The 14,237-nt window shown below is 54.2% G+C and overlaps 1 long non-coding RNA gene across 1 annotated transcript; it reads right to left on the bottom strand.

Annotated features, from left to right (window-relative positions):
- Nucleotides 1–292: 292 nt before the first annotated feature.
- On the bottom strand, nucleotides 293–11,120 carry LOC130156576 (uncharacterized). Its single transcript, XR_008824476.1, has 5 exons — nucleotides 10,847–11,120; nucleotides 10,334–10,439; nucleotides 7,478–7,674; nucleotides 7,283–7,380; nucleotides 293–2,847 (listed from the first exon to the last, which is right to left on the bottom strand). It is a non-coding gene; the product is annotated as an uncharacterized LOC130156576 (long non-coding RNA).
- Nucleotides 11,121–14,237: the final 3,117 nt, after the last annotated feature.

Genomic DNA, 14,237 nt, shown 5'->3' on the forward strand with positions numbered 1-14,237 from the left:
TTCCAGTCTGCTGGGACAAGTTTAATGATGTTTAATAAAGGCTGGTGGTGCCTGATCTTCACAGTGGAGTTCTTTTGCAGATTCCCTGGTGAAGGGAGTGTGGAAGAGCTTGTCCCCACTATGTCTTCTTCACTTGACTTGTCAGCAAGAAGAACATGCTGTTGTGAGCCACGTGGCCTTTGTGCTTACACGGCAGCAGAGAAAACATCATGCACTTGTATTTTGTGTAAAGGAGTCAGCATGATCAAAATATACTTTCTAGGTATTAAAACTGAATACCATTTGCCTTCATTCTGAACCAAGGTAGTCTGGGTTCGACAGTTCAGCCAGGAAAATGCTCTTACTCAGAGAAAACATCCTGAGGTAGCTGGTCTGAGCAGATGTGGGTAAGGCCAACGTAACTGGCCAGGACATGACCCAGCACAATCTTGCAACAGCCTCTGTCAGTGCGTGCCTGAAAGACCAAACGATTGAACCGCTCCTACAGATTTGTTCAGCACCCTTGGGACTGCCTGGGTAGAGCTTCCAGCACAGCCATGGCAGGACCCCCGTCTGAGCCTTGCCTGCAGTTCTGTGCTGTAAGCCCACCTAGCCCAGCCTGGAGCCAAACGCATCAACAAACCACCTAAGTCTTTAAGAGGGGCTTACACCATTAAGAGAGCCAGCTCACATCAACTCCGTGTCAAGTACTATCCATATGTAAATGCTCCATAAGGACCCAAAGGTTGTTCCTAGCAGATCCATAGTGCTTCTGGAGACTACCCCAGAACATTAGTCTGAAGGGCTGGACTGCTTTTTTGACTAACGCATGGAAGACTCCCAGTTTGACAGGATCTAAGGAGACAAGCCTTTCTGGCACCACAAGTTTGAGATCTGAGAGGCACCAGTCTGAGATCTAAGAGCCAAATGGGATCTCAGACCTTGCATGCTCAGGAGACTGGAAGCCACTGGGATAACAAATCTCACCCAGGGCTCTCTTATGACACCAAGCTTGTTATTTTCGAATTCAGATGGATCAAGCCAGATAGCAGGATGTTGAGGAAGGGTCAAGGCAATAATTTCCCTTCCATGGCTGGAATCACAGCCCAAGCTGGGGGACAAACCCAGGACCACTGCATCACTTGTCAGTACCCACCAGGACACAAATGAACAGGAGTCAGCTTTGTGCACTGTCAAGGGAGCAAAGAGACCAGCAGTTAATCACGGGCACACATTCTAGTGGGCTTATCTCCTTAGAGGAAAGGTGGAAGGATGCCTGTCACTCCTCACTGTAATATAGTAAGCGAATAAATGAAATATCCTAATGGAGTTATAAATCCTGAATCCAGAGTTCTTGGCTTTGAAAAACATAAATGGTGAATGCCTCTGGGCCGCAGTACCAAAAGGCATCCTTGAGAAACACACAAGGCAATGAACCAGAGAGACACCTCTTTGTCAAGGGCAGTCATGCCGGGGACTTTTCCATTATCTCCCAGACAGACTCTTCTCAAAGGGCGTCTCTTCCAGTCTCAGCTAGAGACATGCATAGGAGGTCCCTGCTGAAGAATGATCAACCACTGCTTCACTTGGTACCACTCAGAGGCCCCGGCCCACGATGGGGATACACACACTGTGTGTGCAGAGCCGGTGCTTTTGTTACAGCAAACCCGACGTGCGTGTGCAGGAAGGTCGCTGCCCAGAGGTGCGCATTGCCGTCAGCGCATGCAGGCTGCTCCCCCAGCAGCCGCAGGGCTGGAGCGACTTCCCCACCTCCCCGAGCTCTAGGATGTGCAGGGCACCGCACAAGAGTCTGCTGCACTGGCAGCTCTGTCCCTCAGAAATCAGATGGGAAATAATCTCAGCCCAGACAGCAAAACCATTGTCTGCTGTGACACTGTGACACGAGTAGTTCCTGGAGTCCAGGGGGCCAAGCTCGCCCTGGCAGCAGCACCAGCACGCCTCCAGCACAGCACCCACAGGCAGGACTGTGGACCCACATGGCTCTTGTGGTCCTTTGCATCCTCTCCTGGGGCAGGAGCTGGCAGCATCAGTTCGAGCCTGGCACTTCTACTCCAGAGACCTGAAAGGAGCCTTCAGACACTAGTCAAGACCACTGGGAGCCACAGGTCCACCCTGTCCTACATTCAGAGGCCCAGCACCACCTGGTTATTTGGGGTTGACCACCTGCCTCTTCCCTTCGGTAAACTGCATCTTTGCCAAGAGATTGCAATGGAAGGGCTGCAGGTAGGAGGCACCCAGCCAGCACCTCAGCGGAGCAGTGTGCTCAGCGCCCAGGCCAGCGCTGCCCTTGGCCTCCTGTCCCTCCACCTCTGGCTCTGCCCCACCTGCACACTGTGGCACCCCTGAGAGTAGGATGGTGCCCAGGCCTGGGGCAGCAGCTTGTCCTCTGCTGGGGACACCAGGAACTCCAGCCAGAGAGCTAGATCCTGGCAGCACACAGCAGCACAAAGAAACAGAACAGTCATCAGCAGCTTGGACAGCCCTGGGCACTGCACAGACACAGTGCTGGCTAGGACATCAGGATTATCTTTCTCCATTAACTAAAAGCACAATGGGAGTGCTGGCACCCACCTGGAAAGCCATCAGGGACAGGCACAGGGAAACTTCTCATCAAGGGCTGCTGCTGCTCAGCATTTGCTGCTGGGAGGCTCTGCCATAGACCCCTGTTTCCCCTTGAAGTAACAAACCTGTTTATATTCGGTACCTTTATGCCTGGAAGGAGGGCAGAGGACTTTCAGGCTTGGATTGCTCCCAAGGAAGTTCATTTGTGCACTTTGCCTTGGCTCGGTCGGGCTGGAGTGGTGACGGTGCGGACCACGGAGGGCTTAGGCGCTCAGACGGCAGTGTCTAGCAGCAACAAAAGGAAGAGAAAGGTGCAATAAAATGGACTCGGGCATCCTGACACGGATGACCCCTTCCAGACAGCACCCTTGGATGCCACTCTAGCACCTTGCAAGAACACTTGAGCATGCCCATCGGATGCTGGCCTGCAAGGCATCAATTCTACAGACACTCGCTGGGCTGCTGGCATGTCAGTTCCCCCACCAGCTCACACCACAGAGGAATAAAGCTGTCAGTAGTGCTGGCAGTGCCAGGAGGAGCAAGCAAGCCCAGTGGTGAGCAAGAAGAATGTTTCCCGCTTCTGTGGGAACAAAATTCCACCTGCAGTGGCTCGTGCTGGGCCAGGAGTCACTGCAAATCCAACCACCCAAGTTCCACTGCTCTGGAGACACCCAGGCAGGACTGGGCATCCCTCCTGCAAGGTGAGCAGCATGACTTTGGCAGGGCATGAAGGGACAGCTGGCACTACAGCTGAAGGAGAGGGTGTAGGAGACGTGCAATGCGAAGCAGCCTGCTACAGAGCAGCAGTGGCACAGGTGGGTGCCAGCTCCAGCCCTTTGGCCACCAGCCCAGTGCTGCCCTGCCTGGGTGCCGAGGTGGCACTAGAGCCAGGACACCAACTGGCACCCTTGCTGCTGCCCAGCCCACCCAGGGGGCACACACGGCATTGCTGGTACTGCATCCCTGTGGGGCAGCTCTCAGCACCTGCAGGCAGTATGTCTGCAAGGCTGTCACCGAGCACCACGGCACAACCGCACGGGGCTGTGATTGCTGCGTGGGGAGGGAAGGGTGACCTTGGCCTATATTTTAAAGGCCGTTTTTCATCTACAAAAAGCAGCCAAATGAGGGCAGCAGCAGGGAGGAGGAGAGATGAGCAATGCAACACAGCCACGAGGCAAAGGCAATGCCTCTGCACTCAGCAGCGCTCTCTCCCCTCCTGGCACAGCAGGTGGCTACAAAGGGGGTGCCCTGCTGACCCCATCTCTGCTCCCCATCCTGTCCTTCCCTGCTCCATGGCAGTGAGGGACATGTGGGGAATGGGAGCTGTGGGGTGCAGGGAGAAGGGCAGCAGGGCTGTGCCCAAAGGGGCAGAGCAGAGGTGCTGGAGCGCAGACCCACGGCTCTGAGACAGGTTCCCTGAGTTGCTTCAGCCAGGGATCCGTGCAGCCCCCCTGGCACCCCAGCACACCCTGCCAGGCTGCCAGCAGCCACAGCCTCCCCAGGTCCTGGGCCAGCCTGTCAGACCTGCGCTGTGTCCCTGACATCTGAACAGTTTCAACCACCACCAGAAATGTGAACCAGGACCCATGCATCCCATAAGCATCCTGCATGTGGCAATCCTTATTTTCTCAACAAACAGTAAGAATTCTCTGCCAGATCACCAGGTTGGACCATCACAGTCCAAACGTGTCCCCCATCCTGCTTCAATACTTCACAAGACAAATGGAGAAACCCAAGTATGTGGTCAGCTTTGCCAGGGAAACACAAACCTGACTGCAACACAGAGACCTCCCCATGCGCTTCCCAAGGGTCCTGTGGGGACATGTCCTGCCCCTGTGAGCAGCAGAAGCCCTGGGGGGGCTGGACTTTGGCCGAGGCTGCCCGGGCCCCAGAGGGGAGGCATCCCGGCTGCGGGTGCAGAGCTGGGGAAGTTGGGCTCCTCTAAGCATCTGGTGGGGCTCAGCCTTGCACTGCAGCTGTGAGATTTCACTCCAGGCTCTGGAAAGCACTCTGAAGACATTCTCAAGCATTTTGCTGCTTCAGAGCTTTAATGATAGTGCATTACTTGGTTGGCAGGAGCTGAGAGCTTCTCTCCTCACCAGTGACGGAGCATTAGCAGAAGGAAGGAAGGCTGCATTATGGGTTGATGCTCTCCATTCAGTCTTCCATTTTCTGGGAGGAAAGATTGCTCGAGTGCAGCCATTAAAGAAGGCAGTTCCTGCACTCCAACCCCCAAACTGGAAGGCTTACTCAGGTTTAAACAAATCAAGAGTTTCTAGAAAAAAAGGTTAAGGTATCTGCAGAGAGGAAAGGACAGGGAAGGTCAGAGCAGTAGTGCCGAGGGGACACGACTGCTTCATGTTCAATCCCGCTGACAGAGGCAAAACACACCTCTGTGCACAAGGACCTGCTGACACCCAACCTCACACACTGTAGAGCCCAGTCCGTGCCTTCCTACCAGCTTACATGCAGGTACGTAAATACACTGGAAGAGGCATCTGAGCATTAGTCTTGGCTGGCCTCCTGCCTTCTTGGTGTGAGGGCAGGCTGGAAAGAAGCTGGTGCATTATCCCTCCCTCAATCCCTCTCTCCCATCCATCTCCATCCACACTGCCAACTGCTCCTAAACTTTGATGGTGCCACAACTTGAGACATTTTCACCCAGGCTGCCCAGGAGCCCGCTAGGAACAAGGGAGCCAGAAGTAGGGGAATGTTTCCAGAACATCGGGATGCTGCTCAACAGGCATAGGCAGGGAGGTCAGCCCACGAGGCTGTGACTATTCAGTGGACCTGTCTCCCTGGAGATGCTCTTAGAGTAGTTCTCAGATGCTTTTGCTTCCAGGAGTAACCACAAGTGGAAGCAATTTCCAGAAGGGTATTGTCCCCTTGGCGGCACACGCACTGGCTCTGGGGTCAGACCTGGGCTCCGCTTTCTTGGAACCATTCCCTTTGGAATGGGCTTTCAGCAACCCATGAAAATCTGAATGGAGCTGAACACGGGAACGGAGGTTCATTACAGGAGACATCAACCTACTCTTAGTGCCACAGCACCGACTCAAACACCGTATCATGCCAGCTGAGACAATCTGAACGGTGACTCTAAAGTAACATACAACCGCTACACAGCAACAGGGTGGAAAAAGAGGCATCAGGGTAAGCTGGGCCCAAATTGAAGGGGAAAAAAACCCCAAACTTAAGTCACAGAGCCGCCACTTTGAAAATCTATCCTGTGTCTGGAAGGAAAGGTAGAGCAAGGAGTCCTGAGGCTGCCCTGAGCTCCATGGGTATAGGACAAGCTCCTGCATGGCCCTGGAGAGCACAAGGATCTGTTAAAAGCTGCCTTTTATCGCTTCACCCGGTGCTGAGGGGGGAGCTGGGAACCCAAGTGAGTGCAAGACAGAAGCAGGAAGAAAGCCCCGCTGCTGCCAGTGGAAAAATGAGACCTCTACACAGCTGCAGGAGCAGTTTTGATGCTGACTGTTTTACAAGGGGTTAGGCTAGGTTGATCATTAATATTAATGTCTTGGTGAATTATGCATATTTTGCATTTGCATAAAGATCCCCTAGTCATGCTTCCTGCTTTGTTAGCCAGCCTCCCCCAGAGCACCAGCAGCCTGCTCATAGAATCGGTGGCTGCATGTTGAAATGTTTTAAGTCTATTAAGAAAACAAAGCAAAAATGCAAACAGCCTGGCATGGGGAGCTGACCCCTTCCTGCCAACAGAGAGCAGACTTCAGTCAAGAGCGGCAAAACAACACCGTCACCCTCCTGCACCTGTGACAGCGCAGCCCAAGGGCCACCTTCTGGCCATCCATCCTCTTCCCAGGACGGATAGATCGGTAGCCCTAATCTAGAGGCAACAATCCTATTGCAGCCTAGATCTAGTCTTCCCTATCTCCTTCCCACATCTCCCTCTTCAGTTCTTTTCTCACAAGGTGCTTGGCTCCTTGAATTCTGCTCCTGTCTCTTGTTACTGCTTGTATGAGCCTAAATTGTATTATTATCAAGCCATGCACCTGATTTTCTGGTACGCTGTGTCCTCATCAGGAGGTAGCTCCTTGCAGCTCAGCGCTTCGCTCAGTACAAGCCAGACAAATCGCGTTGCAGTGAGCACGGCAGCACTAACGCTCATCTGTCATGTGCCACGTGCTTTCCAGTTCCCCACACCGCACCACGCACACGTGCGGGTGGCTGTATGGGCTGGCCACTTCGAGCCTTCACTTTGAAGTCACGAACACAGATACTGCAGTTAGCAGCTCTGGGCAAGCTGCCGAGTGCTGCTCCTCTGCTGCGTCTCCCGCACACCACTGCAAAGCCTTGTCCAGAGCTACCAGGGCCATGCTGCTGAGCTTGCCCAGCACTGGGAGCAGCAAAGGGAGCTCCACACCTTCCCCTTCCCACCACTGCTGTGACTGTGCCCCTGAGGGGCACCTGCAAGGGACCAGAACCAGGACAAGCCATACGAAGAACAAACCACTGCTGGGGCACCCCACTGGCCCCCTGACCACGTGGGGCCACCCTGCCTCACGCGGTCAGGATGCCACATGAGGGCCCTGGAGCTCCCTCCTTGCTTGACCTGCAGCAAGGATGGAGGCACAGACAGAAAGGACTTCACAGCTGAGGAGCAGCACAAGGACAAGCACCAGCCTCTCAGGGGCCGTGACAGTGCTGAGCAGGGAGGGACCATGCCAAGAGCCACAGCCTGTCCCCCACCACTCACCCGAATCTCCGAGTCAGCGCCAAACACCACACTTTGAGACAAGCCACAAGTCAGTCTCCAACCTCAGCACCATGTTTCCAGATGTTTCACGCAGGTGTCTGCAGCCAAGGATATCAAGACATGATTAAGAAGCGAAAAATGCAAAGAGGAAAGAGGAGATACTTGTGTGGGACTGAGGCATCTAAAAGAACCTACCTGCTTAGTCCATAGTGGACAGGCCGCCTTTCAGAAATGGCCCTCCTGTTCCACCAGCTCCATGAGTACATCCAGTAGGGAAGGAGAAGAACCCATCCCTGAGGGGTCTCACAGCTCTGTGGAGGCTGTCCTGGGTCCCACTTCTCCCCGTCCCCCTCTAGTTTCTCAGAGAGGGTGTTCAGCAGGGGCCGTTGTACCTGAGACACAGGCACACCCTCACCATCCCCAAACATCATCCCATCACCACCCACAGCTCTGTCACTGCAGAGTGGGTGCACGGACACTGACACCCATCAGGTCCCCTGGGATTACGAGGACGTGCTGGCTGAGGAGGCAGGAGGACTGACAGCACTGAGCAGGGGCAAACACCGGCAGGGCCACGTGGACTGCATCGCCATGTGCAGTCCGAGAGCTCCTGGAGGACCACAGTCACCCAGAGCTGAAATCCTCCAAGCACTGGGGTCCCTTGAAGGCCCCATGGAGGACAGCCATCCCAGCTGCCCAGCCCGCAGCCCAGCACAAGGGTAAGAGGGGAAGGGGGAAAGGCCAGGGGAGCACCCCCAGCAGCGGGCTCTGAGAGCCCTGCCCACCCTGCCTGGGGAGGAAGGGATGAGTCAGTGCATGAGGGCCACTCATGCATGGCGTGGGTGGAGCAGAGCAGCAATTTCTTCCCCAGGAGATTATATTCTTTGCAGAAGTCCTTTTTATTTATTTCTTCTTACAGAGCACAGCAATTAGCTGCTCCTCAACTCCTCCGCACCCGGGGCTGCTACTCGTGGGAAGGGGACGCTTGCCGCTCCTGCTGCCGTGCCAGGCAGGCACAAACACCATGCAGCCAGGGCTGGCAGCTCCTCCCCGGCTCTGACGTGACACTGAGGGGTCAGGGCTTGACCACCCAGCCTCACCCCTTGGCCACGAGCTGCTCCCATCTGTGCCCCCAATGCCACCACAGTGCCGAGCACGCATGGGTGCTCTCGCCCTGCCTGTGCATTGTATCTCGGCGCTGTCACCCATCGTACTGGCTGTGGCAGACAGCCGGGCACCAGTGTTGCCCCAACAGCCAGACGAAGCCTTGGCTGGGCTGTACGGTGGCAGAGAAGCTGGAGGAGCCAAGAAGGATGTTTGAAGAAGCCTTGGGTCTCCTCCCAGCTCTGCCACACTCTCACTGGGCAAGCTGGGATCATGCCACCCAGCTTCCCCGGGTGAAACACCAGCACAACTCTGCCAGCTGCAGACAGACAGTACTTTTTAGTGCTTGGGCCACTTCAATGCCCCAGTGAGCATCTTCAGGCCCTGCCTCTGCTGCAAGCAAACAGAAAATCTGACAGACGTTGCCCAGGCAGGATCAGAAGGAAAGCAGAACCACTCCAGGAAAGGTGACCTTAAAGAAAAGCTCCTTCTGTTGTCCTCTACAGTAGGTTCCCTTGTTTGGAAGGACACAGAGAGAAGGATTATTTCCTGAAGCCTTCACAGCACATCAGCTGCATGGGTTACTGACAGGCAGAGCACTGCCTGGGGGGACTTTGCTACCCAGCAAAAGGGTGATTCAACTGAAAGAAGGGCATAGGGAAGCATCGATGCCCCCCCTGTGCTAACAGGAGGTGCTCACCCCATGGAAGACCGCAACCCTCGGATGGATCCAGCACAGCCGTTAGCCTGCAGGACTGATGCTTTTGCATCCATCTCCTCCACAGTATATAGCAGCATTCAGGTAACACCGAGGTGCCCGGTGCTAGCCTTGGGCAGGTCGCTCCTCACACACGTGTTGCTCCAGCCAGGCAGCTCAGGGGCGCACCAAGATGCAGGCACTGCCCGAGCAATCTCCCTGCAGCTCTGCCCCAGCTCTGGGCAGGGCTGCACATGCAGCAGCACAGCTTCCCAACCAGCCTGCACCCTGCTGTCCTTCGGAGGTGATCCTGCTATCCACTCATCTTCCCACTAGCACATTTCCAATGCATGTCAAGCAGGGACTGTCTCAGGCTGGCTGCGCCACTCGCTGTGGCACCTCCCATGGGCACCCATGCTCTTCATCCCTGCCATGATCTTCTCCTGGGCCTGACCCCGCTGAGGACCCCCAGGGAAGCCCCGCTGGTGGGGCCCTGCCAGAGACCTGCCTGCACGGCCATGCGGCCAGGGAGCACTCGCAGCCCTGGGGGCTGAGCTCCTCACCACCTGGGCCCCATTTCCCCAACCCTCCAGCTCTGTCAGATTTTGCTCTCCTTCCTCATCACACCAGACACAACCTGTCTCACTTCCCCCCCATCAGCTATCCATCTTACCTGCAGCACCCCTCACCTTATTCTATTGTCTCCCAAAACTGTGTTCCTAGCATTTTCCTGCCAAATCTAAGGAAGCATTCAAATTTCCACCTCCCAAAACCTGCTATTGACTCATGTCCCGGGGACACAGGTCACCATCCACAAAGGGGAAGGGCTGCAAAGCAAAACACTTCTCTCCTCCCTGTACCTGCAGGAGTTCAGCCAACACAGTGCTCTCATGCAGATCCCACTACATCTTTTCTCAGACCCAGCAAGGCTGCTGGTACCACACAGGGACTCCAAAGACGGGAGGGAGTGGGATACTTCCAGAACCTTCTCATCCCAGCCCATGGTCCCTCCGGTCTTCAGCCCCACACGCCTCGCCTGACCAGCAGCCTGCTCAGCATCTCCACATCGTCACACCTCCAACGAGCCACGTCTCACCAGATTGCATTGATGCCCTCATCACCAGCAAAACAGCTCAGGCACATTCTCCATTCCTGCCTTTGATTCTGCTGGTTTTCCAGGGCAAAGAGCTCTTCCACTGCATGCTGTGTCACTGTAGGACCAGCCCCACCACCCCAGGCACTTCACTTACCCATCTGATGTCCAGTCAGTCGAGGGCAGGTGCCTCACTCAGCCACACTTCCTTCGGGAAGCAACCAGGTCAGGGAGGCAGGAAAGGCATGCCGAGCTCTCCTCCACTGCATTTTCCCATCAATTCACAACAGAATCAGGAGAGACCAGGATAAACAGTAAAGAGGAAAATCAGTGGGGTGGAGAGGAGGAGAAACAGCTTTGAAACCCGGGGCACAGACACAGGACTACTGATGAACAGCAGTTGTCAGGCAGCAGCTGAGCAGGTTCCTGCTCCTGGGCTCTGCCCTCACCTCCACTGACTGCAGAACGAGCATAGATGCTGCTGGCTTAATTTCGCAGTAACAAGCCTCCAACATGGGCACCACAGCCAAGGCTGTGCAGGTCCTGCCCCAGCAGCAGGCTGGATGCCTCTGCTCACATGCCCAACAAACTGATTTCATTGCCTTGCAACAGTGCTTTGATTACCAAGACATCTTCAGGACATCCCAGGCCTCAGTCTTTGCTGACTTACTTGTTCCTTACTCCATGGAGCACTTTACACCTGATTTGCGCTGGTGCACACTCAGCACGTTCGGTGTGGGTTCAGGGGACTGAGGGCTGGCTGCAGACCCTGAGCCCTCTCCCAGGCATGCCTCTCTTCAGCATCTCCTGTCCTGCCCTGCAAGAGCAGAAAGAACACAGGCTTGAGTCCTCCCATCACCCACCAGGTGACAAGAGAGAGAGAGAAGGTTTTTAGAGGCACTGGCAGTAACCAGAGGAAGGAGCAGAGCTGTTACTCAAGTGCCCAAACCCACCCAAGTGCTCAGTGACTGGTACTGTGTGCATCCACACACCTATGGCTCTGTGTACACAGGCTGGTCCAGCAGCTCTGAGAGACCTGGCCTGGTGGCACTGGTAAAGCCAACCAGAAGATGCTTTTACTGAGTGGGGACGTGAGAAGAAAAGGGGTGGGGGCGGTAGACAAAACCTGCCATCTCCTTTCAGTACTGAAGCTTGAGAAGACTGGGGGAGTTAAGTCACATTGGAATTGGACGAAGACCCCTGACACAATAAGAGAAGTTGTGTGGTTTTTTGAAGTAGCAATAAATGTTTTGTCACGGAAGAAGCAAAGGGAGAGAGAGAAAAAATGCAAATCAAAGCTAACATTTTCTTTGGGAGCTTAAAAGAATCTTTGCAGGGAATGGTGGATAATAAGGAAGGTGGAACATCATCTTGCTGATGCAGGAGAGCTCTTGACCTGCCTGCTTCTGCTGAGGAATAAAGTGAATGAGAGCCCCAGAAGGCATGTTAGCTCACACTGGTTATTGGTCTAGTTAAGAAAATAAGTCCATTAAATGAACACGTTTGGGCAGCGTGAACTTCCAGCAACAACAAACATGCACAGCCCTCCCCAGTGAACTCCTGCTAATGAAGTAAACCCTGGGTGACCACACACCACAGCTGGGTGATGTGTTTAACAGGTTCCTGCTGGATTGCACATGGAAGGTCTCTCAGAAGTCTGTAAAGCTCACAGCAATGATCAGCAGACTCTCAAGTGATGCTTTTTAAATCCTGAAGTGGCTGTTTGAAAAACAAAACAAAAATACCACCAGACAAGAGGCTGTGCTTAGCACAAATGGAAGAATTGAGCCCAAGGGGCCACCCAGCACTTCTGCCTGAATCGCCTCCTCTCCCCAGTTGCTGCAAGGTCTGCCAGCTCATCCTTGCTCCATCATCTCCTGCCCAGATGCCAGGAATTCACTTCAGCAAGATTCTGAGTCTCATGGATGCAGTCAGGTGTGCATGGTGCAAACAGGCAGTCCCGCGGCAGGAGCTGGGCTGTACCCCACATCCCCACTCGGGACCCACTCACCATCAGTCTCCCTGGAGATAGCCATCCCCATTGGCAAAGCAGCTGACTGTGGCCTGGCACAGGGTCCCCTTGGTGCACACGTGGGTTTGGTCACCTGCCATTTAACCTGTTTGAGCAGCTCACAGCAGTCTGAAGGGCACAAGAACTTACACAGAGAAGGAATAGCAGCATTGCATGAACACTTACTGATGTAGTACATAAAATCCTCCAGCAAACCTTATTGGAACAACAGTTCACCTTCCTGTTACTGGAAACAGTCAACCTCTGCTTGGAGGGGACAACCATCCCTGAAATGCAGGTTATTGCAGAACTACATGGTGCAGACTGCCTTGTTGCTCCATGGAGTAGGCAATACTGGGTGCTGGAGCAGCCTGTCACTTTCCAGACCAATACATGACTGCAGGGTCTCAGCATGTGTGTGAAGCTCCCAGCTTCCCAGATGGGATGTCCAGCACAGACTCAGGATACATCACCAGTGCTCAGTGATGAGGCAGTGCTCCCAGGGATAACTGTCTGCTATAAACGGTCTCTTGGACTGACTGGAGTAAGACTGTCTCCAGCTAGCTGCATTCACCAGGCGTGAACATTCACTGCTGCTGAGTAGTTAAAACATAAGGATGGATCAGGAAAATAAAGTCGTTCACGTAGTACGCATGCAGAAATTACAACATCCGATGCCAAACCTGTGAAGATGGAGCCACCCAGAGGTCCTTCTCCTCCACTGAAAATCCCTTCTCTGCAAAGGAGCAGCTTTCTCAATCCAAACAAATTTTAATGGAGAAGTTTGTTTTAAAACACGTGATGAAGCCTGTGCTCCTGCCAGTAACGCTCTCCTCACGGAACCTTTGCAGAAAAGGTAGGGCAAGTGGCCCCTCCCTCCCAGGCCACAAGGTATTTGGGGGGGAAGCTGTAGAAACTCATCATTAACAGGACTGCACTTGTAACATAAACACACTTCTTACCAGTTCAGTAAAGAACTGTCACAGCAAGGGAAGAGTCCCACCGGTAACTTGCGCCACTGCTAACCTTCCAGCTACAGAATTACTTGGGGTACCCAACACAGGCTCCTGAAAAAGAATTCACAGGGACTTCCATTGTTTAAATAAAGATAGCTTCATTAAAAAGAACCAGGCCGCAGCTCCAACTAAGCATCCCATTTGATCCCAGGCAGGACGGGAGTTACCACCTGCCAGCCAGGCCACTGGCACAGCCCTCTCGATGGCTGCATGAGACGAGAACTTCACCCTCTTGTTTCCTTCTCCCTCTTGCTTCGTGCCTGCTCAAAGCCGAGTGCTGGCAAGGGCTGCTTGGCGCACAGCCATGCCACCAGGAGCACGAGCACAGCCTTTTTGTTTCAAACCTGCGGAGCCCCTCAGGCTGAGGTGCCAAGTGCCACTGCAGCACGAGCCCCTGAGCAAGGGGCAGACCTGGCACCTCAGAGGTTGGGCTGCAGCTGTGCAACCCCCTTCTGCTGCTGCCCCTGACAGCGGCCCCTTCCTCGGGACAACACGAAGCCCTCTGAGCAAGTGAAGCCAGGCCCACCGAGGCAGGCAGGGCAGCAAGTTCGACCAACACACCCAAAGCAGCAGCTCTGACAGTCTGTGTATATGGATTTTTCCTCCTATTGATTAACCCATTTGGAGTTTATTTGTATTAAGGCTGCCTTGCAGCTCATTTACACTCTCTTAATGAGGCCCCTGCAGAATGGATGCCTCCTGTGCATTAATTACAGGCTCCAGCACAGCCCATGCTTTATAGAGCATCCTCCCACCCATGCTCCAGCTCCACTCTGCTGTTTGTACAGCACTTGCCTCCCGGGGAAGTGCTCCTGCACTGCCAGATCTCACACTGCTCTGCCCGGCAGCCCCAGCAGGACAGGAGGGGCACGTTCTCAGACGGGGAGCAGAAATAGCTCTGAAATATCTGCGCGCATTGGGAAGGAATGACCATTCTCCAGCACAGCCCTTTTATAGTAACAGGGCTGCAGAGTAAGCCACTGTCGTAGCTTCGTTCGACAATGAACAGCGCTACCAGGAGAAGATTATTTCCT

This window comes from Falco biarmicus, chromosome 10, assembly GCF_023638135.1.
Source record: "Falco biarmicus isolate bFalBia1 chromosome 10, bFalBia1.pri, whole genome shotgun sequence".
NCBI lineage: Eukaryota > Metazoa > Chordata > Aves > Falconiformes > Falconidae > Falco > Falco biarmicus.